At 36.1% G+C, this 7,500-nt stretch overlaps 1 protein-coding gene across 1 annotated transcript in view; it reads left to right on the top strand.

Annotated features, from left to right (window-relative positions):
- The first annotated feature begins 5,003 nt into the window (after positions 1-5,003).
- LOC144979241 (uncharacterized) overlaps positions 5,004-7,500 on the top strand; it is a 13,898-nt gene continuing 11,401 nt past the window's right edge. The window contains exon 1 of the mRNA XM_078925850.1: positions 5,004-5,050. The gene's annotated coding sequence lies outside the window, so the exon portion shown is untranslated. The remainder of the gene's footprint in view (positions 5,051-7,500) is intronic.

Here is a 7,500-nt window from a genome sequence, read left to right as displayed (position 1 = left end):
ATGGAAAGGAAAAGAAATGAAGAAATTTTAGAAATGGCAAACAGAAAAAGATCACTGATAACAAAAATCATCAAACGCCAAATGGAATTTTTAGGACACATTATCCGCCACCCTGGTTTGGAAATACTCGCCTTGACTGGAAAGATGAATGGAAAAAGAATAAGAGGAAGACAAAGAATAACGTATTTGAAAGGGATAAGAACTTGGACAGATGAAGCTGAGAAAGGTGGCGCTGCTTTAATAGAATTGGCAAGAGAAAGATCAGCTTGGCGGAAGATGACCTCCGACGTCTGCTTCAGATATGGAACTACATGAGATGAGATGAGATCATTATTATTAATGCCGGGCGGTAGGTACAACTCTTCTCGTTGTCGATAAATGACCGGTATAATCCTTGGTCAGTATCGCTGTTCTCGAGACCGGTAATTCCCGATAAAAATTCTCATTGCAGATATGTCTTTTTAACGAAACCCGACAAAGTTATTGGAAATAGGTAGCAGTGGAGAGTGAACCTGGGACTCAGGGAAGTGTACGCCATTGGGGAGTGAACCTGGGACTGGGATTCGTATAAAAAAACATTAGTTACTTTTTTTTACGAAACCCGACAATATCCCGGACAGTTATGAGAAGTAGACAACTGTGGTGAGTGAACCTGGGACTCAGGGATTTGTACACCAGCGGGGAGTGAACCTGGTACTACGAGAAGAGGATATCTGTGGAAAATGAACTGGGGCTATGGGAGATGGATACCAGTGGGAATTGAAGCCGGACTATGGGAGTTGGGTACCAGAGGAGAATGAGCTTGGCCCTATAGAAGGTGTGGGCACCAATGGGGAATGAACCTAGGACTCAGGGAAGTGCACACCAGTGGGGTTTTAACCTGGGATTGTGGGAGATGGATACCATAATTGGGAGTTGAAGCCTGACTATAACTTAACGATGGCTACGGTGACACCGACCAAAAAATGACGTCAAAATGCCAGTCCTTTTGGGTTTCAGTGTCTAGTCCGTTTTCTTAGCGGCAAGTTCCGTGCGTTTTGTGCACTTTTTGTAACCAGCAAACTAAGTATACAAATTGGTGCAGAAAATTATGAAGATTCGAAAAATAGGTGGCTCCAAATACAATTTTTATTGAAAAGACCTTAAAATTCGTCGTAAAGTCTAGTGAAAACGCGCACTTTGTGACGTTTTGGCGCTCGATTACAAAAGTATAAAAAACAAACATTCTCACCCATTAAGAACATCTTGATTAGTTTTTGATCGTGGAGATATGTTTGTTTTAATGTTTTCCATTATTATTTACCAAAAATCTAGCTTTTAATAATTTTAAAACATTTTTTTTTGTCTTCTGACCGCGGAAAACCCCCCAATAAAAATTGTCCTTTTTTTGCCCGTGCAACAAAACTATGAGTCATTAGGACGACCTATCCTTTACTAAGTATGTACTAGGATCTCTTAGCGCCTATAAACGAAAAAAACAACAACAAGAGACTAAAAAAAATATTTAAAGCAGTTAAAGAGGTTTCTTTCAACCATTGTGTACAGTACAATAATGCTAAATCGAAATGCGGTTTTGTCATCTGTCACCGCCTCTCCCTTCGAGATAACGACAGCTCCATCTACCGACAATGGCATCATGTGTTGTCTAAAAAATAACTGAGAGAATGAGTTTTGTCTTTTGAACGATGTCAACAAACTACAATTTTATTTTGTGCAATCGATATTCATTGAAAAGGTAAGGAACAATCTTCTTCATCTATTATAAATGTCTTATATCATCGTGATGTTATTTTACTTTATGCGCATGCTAGTGCGATAAGTATTGCGCAATGTATGACAAACGAATTGAGTTGTGAAAAAAGAATTGGGTCAGATCAAAGCTGAGTCACAGTCATATCATTCTACACACACAATAAGCCTCCTGGATGCAATAGATAGTTCGAAGATGACGTCACTCAAGCCTTTGTTGTTATATTTTGCCATCCGCGTTTGTGAGTTATTCTAACTGAACTGTATTAACCCGACTTTAAACTTTCATGGTTACACAAAGGGTTGTGTGTTGGTCCGCTATACTTCCGGATGACAATGTTATGAACTTCTTAGCCAAGCGCATACTATCTATAGATAGAGTAAGATTATGGCCCATGCTTGGATCTGAACATATTTTTCTATCTTAATATAATATAAGTTACATGTGCTATGTCGGTACTAAATTTAGACCCTTTTAGATTCGATTCGATATAGATTAGCCTGTCGATGATTGATGATAGAATAACGGTGTTTATCATTACTGCTGACCGAGAAAGAAAAAAACATAACTAATTTATTATTAACTCAGTTGATCAAAAAAAGAACATCTCCACACACAATTCTACCAATACACGCTAATATTCACACACATTGCTTTACCTTTTGCATGTTCAGGTTTGGTTTTTTAAAACAATGTATTGACTTGTTTGTTATATTTCTACTTGCCAGCCTCACAGTCCTTTGTTTCCTTAAAATTAATGAGCATCATGCCTGGGGACCTCGTCAAATTGGAATGCTAGTTTGATTTGTTGAATGGTCAAGATTGCAAGGACTAAAGTTCCATTCTAACAGGTATTTGGAAGTATGTGTTCGTTGTGTGTGTGTTGATGTTGTTGTTGTTGTTTTATTGTTGTTTTGCATAGAATCTTACCACTGAGCTATCCAAGCCCCGTCAACTAATATGTGTTTAACCTTTCTCATGCAAACACACACACAAATACACACTCACACGCATACATACACACACACAGACACTCGCACTCGCACGCACACAAACTTGTTAATTCTGTCAGCTCTCAGGCTATAACTTAACGTGGCTATGGTAGAAATATGGTCGTGAGAATAGGATTCAGTAGTCGTAACGTCACTTCCTTCCTAATGACGCATGGTAACTTAGTAACACTGGCTCTAAACTGTAGGAACAATGGCGGACGCCCGTATGAAATATTTATCCGGCGAGCATAAAAGCGTTTCCAGAGGAATAAAAAAAACCCATAAATTTGAACATGTTTTGACTTTTACACATTCTGATCACAAGGCATACGAAAAGGGAACGAAAAGTTTTAGCTAGCATGAAGAATAAAAAGTAATGATTTTCTTTGTTTAGAACCAAGATGGCCGCCGTTGCCGGGAGCGTGACATCAGACTACTGAATCGTATTAGGTCAGCCATTCAATATGATCTTCACAGTACAGTAAAGCTACTATGGAGGCTTGACAATAGTCACTATTAAAACGACACACACAGTGAAAACAGTTCATCAATTTTATTCTTCAATGATCTTAAATATCTGTCAATATACACGGTAAAAATGGACGAAAAGGCCTTCCGTTTAATTTTGTCTTTATCCCTCCTTTTCTCTCTCTCTCCCCCCCCCTCCCTCTTCCTTACTTTAATAAACGATGTGTCAATAGTGGGTGGTGGGGATGTCCAACCAAATAATAATAATAATAATAATAATAATAATAATAATAATAATAATAATAATAATAATAATAATAATAATAATAATAATAATAATAATAATAATGATAATAATAATAATAATAATAATAATAATAATAATAATAATAATAATAATAATAATAATAACAATAATAGTAATAATAATAATAATAATAATAATAATAATAATAATAATAATAATAATAATAATAATAATAATTATTATTATTATATTATATAAATAAATATATTATAAGTAAATATATTATATCTGTACGATTATATTAATTACAAATATTACATTTGCACAGCTGGCCATTCCATGAAATGATATGATTTTTGATATGCTCGGTTCGTTCACTGCAAAGCACCGCAGCAGAATATCTGAAATATCTTTTTCCATAAGACGATTAACAAGCATATTAGCAACTGTTGCCTTTCAATACTCTTCAACAGTCGTAACGTCACTTCCTTTCTAATGACGCATGGTAACTTAGTAACACTGGCTCTAAACTATCGGAACAATGGCGGACGCCCGTATGAAATATTTCTCCTGCTAGTATAGATAGTATGCAGATGACGTCACTCAGGCCTTTGTTATTGTTTTTGCCATCCGCGTTTGTGAGTTGTTCTCACTAAACTGTATTAACCATACTATAAAAGTTCATGGTTACACAGATTTTGTGTGTTGTTCCGTTATACTTCCGGATGGCAATGTTGTGAACTCCTTGGCCAAGCGCATTCTGTCTATAAAAGCGTATCCAGAAGACAAAAAAAAAAACAAATACATTTGATCATCTTTTGACTTTTACACATTCTGATCACAAGACATATGAAAAGTTCTAGCCAGCATGAAAAATAAAAAGTAATGATTTTCTTTGTTTAGAACCAAGATGGCCGCCGTTGCCAGGCGGCGTGACATCAGACTCTTGAATCGTATTAAAAGTAAGCTTTGACATAAATTATGTCTGTGTGTTCGATACAGTTTTGAATTGGCATAAAATACATACAAAGAAAATAGATTTTCGTCTTTCCTAATCTTGGGATTATGGGTATTAAAAATGATCGGAGAAAAAAATCATAGGATTAAATACCTACGTGTATTCATTCTATCTACAGGCGTGCGTTGGATTCTGACCAATAATACATCAAGAGGAAAAATATGTGACCCTTCGACTCAAAACGGTATTAAGTCGGGATGGTTAAAATGGTGAAAATTGAATTTATAGCCAGAAATATCAGACTTGCGTTGAGTTTGTATGTTTTATTGAGGAGAATGGATACCATATTTTAGGGTGCAAATGCCAACAATTTTTATTTTTGACCAGTTTTAACATAAAATTTGGATTTTAGGCATCTGGTTCGTTCCGACATAATACCGTTTTCAGACGATGGGTCACATATGTGAAAGCACAGCTGTCGAGATTAGAAATCAACAACGGAGGGACTGAATGATTAAATGTTTGTCGTGGCGATAGATTTTGATTTTCCCTTCCGTCAAGTTTCAATTTTTGAATAAATAATATTATCTTGGATGTTATATTTGTTGTCGGGGAACAAAATTGATATCACTCAGGTCTTTGTTATTGTTTTTAACCAACCATTTTTAGGAGTAGTTCTCATTCAATTTAGTGAATCAGAAAATAATCATTCAAGGTTACACATTGTTTTGTGTATTGGTTCCTTATAGATAGTTCGAAGATGACGTCACTTAGGTCTTTGTTATTGATTTTTGCCATCCGCGTTAATGAGTAATGCTCACTGAACTGTATTAACCTGATTATAAACGTTTATGGAAACACGTAGTTTTGTGTTTTGGTCCGTTATACTTCGGATGGCAATGTTATGAGCTTCTTAGCCAAGCGCATATTATCTATAGATATTATGCTCTTGGCTAAGAAGTTCACAACATTGCCATCCGGCCAACACATAAAACTGTGTGCAACCATGATCATTTATAGTATGGTTAATACAGTTTAATGAGAATTACTCATAATATCGGATGGCAAAAAAAAAAACAATAACAAAGACCAGAATGACGTCAACTATCGAACTATCTACATCTGGCTGGCGGATTTTATGAGTTCTTTTAACTAAACGTAGAGCATCAATAATCATAAACAATCGCTAAGAAGTCGATGATCCTTTGTGAATATTTTCGTAGCCATAGTTAACATATTATAGCCTGACACTAGAACCCTCTTGGACTGGCTGTAATTTTTTTTAGGTTTGTATAGATAGTATGCAGATGACGTCACTCAGGCCTTTGTTATTGTTTTTGCCATCCGCTCTAGTGAGTTGTCGTTAGTAGAGCTCAAGGAAACAAGTTATTTCATTGGTTGAACTATTGAATACAACTCACGATTTGTTTTCTTTTGTGGCAAAAGACTGGCATTTTGACGTCATTTTTGGTCAGTGTCAGGCCGTAGCCATCGTTATGCTATAGCCTGACACTGAAATCCGAAAGGACTGGCAGTTAGACGTCATTATTTGATTTTTGCACTGGCTAGTGAGTTGTCGTAAGTAGAGCTCAAGGAAACAAGTTATTTCATTGGTTGAACTATTAAATACAATAGGATTCAACAGTTGTAACGTCACTTCCTTCCTAATGATGCATGGTAACTTAGCAACACTGGCTCTAAACTATCGGAACAATGGCGGACGCCCGTATGAAATATTTCCCCGGCGAGCATAAAAGCGTATCCAGAGGAAAAAACCCATAAATTTGACCATGTTTTGACTTTTACACATTCTGGTCACAAGAAATATGAAAAGTTCCAGCCAGCTTGAAGAATAAAAAGTAATGATTTTCTTTGTTTAGAACCAAAATGTCCGCCGATGCCGGGCGGCGTGACATCAGACTACTGAATCCAATTGACGATTTGTTTTCTGTTGTGGCAAATTATCAGGCTATAACTTTACGATGGTTAAGACATTTTTCCAAGCAGGTAACCGTTTTTTCATGGTCAATACGATTCAATAGTCTGATGTCACGCCACCCGACAACGGCGGCCATCTTGGTTCTAAACAAAGAAAATCATTATTTTTTATTCTTCATGCTGGCTAGAACTTTTCATATGCCTTGTGATCAGAATGTGTAAAAGTCAAAACATGATCATATTTATGTGTTTTTATTCCTCTGGATACGCTTTTATGCTCGCCGGAGAAATATTTCATAAGGGCGTCCGCCATTGTTCCGATAGTTTAGAGCCAATGTTACTAAGTTACCATGCGTCATTAGGAAGGAAGTGATGTTACGACTATTGAAGAGTATTGTTTCCCTTTACCTCCGTTAAAACTTTGGATTCAATCTCTAAACATTATTATAATCGTGACAACCGGCCGAAGAAGATTTATTTTCTACAAATGAAAATTGATTCACAGGTAAACATTATATTCTTATGTAAAATTGTGAGGCTATGTGGTCTTGTGGTATGACACTCGCTTTCGAATCGGAAGGTCTTAGGTTCGAGCCTCGCTCGGCGCATAGTTGAGTCCTTGGAGAAGGCTCTTTACTCACATTATTTCACCGTATTCATGAGTAAAATGAGTACCTGGCCATAAACAGAGTTTTGTCTTTCCGAAAAAAAAAATGTAATTTCGCCAAACAGGCGTCATGCCCCGTCCTTCATGTTAAATGTTGCTGTTGGTCAGCGACCTCTTGTAAAGTGATTTGAGCTCGTTAAGTGGATATTGCACGCTATAAAACCTCATGAAAAAAAATAGCTCATTTAATTCTAACCATAAATTAATTTTTTCATGATTTATTTCTGATATTGTAATACTCATAGCAGGCAGACGTTTTGTTTGTGTTCTTCGATTTTTGGCTTAGTAAAAGATCAATTGCCTTTTTCTTAAACGGAATTTTATATCATTTTACTCGTGACATTATTGACATTACTGTGATATAACTAGTATTAAATATCTTCAACGATTTAGTGTAACTTTTTGTGATATTCTTCAAATTTTATTATGGATTTTTAATTTTTCGACAAGTGTTCACCGAGCATATTTGTTTACATCCAA

The sequence above is a fragment of the Berghia stephanieae genome, chromosome 9, assembly GCF_034508935.2.
Source record: "Berghia stephanieae isolate SIO BIC M18660-M18661 chromosome 9, UCSD_Bste_1.3, whole genome shotgun sequence".
NCBI lineage: Eukaryota > Metazoa > Mollusca > Gastropoda > Nudibranchia > Aeolidiidae > Berghia > Berghia stephanieae.
The sequence above is the reverse complement of the archived record's forward strand: the minus strand, read 5'-3'. Positions and strand labels throughout refer to the sequence as shown.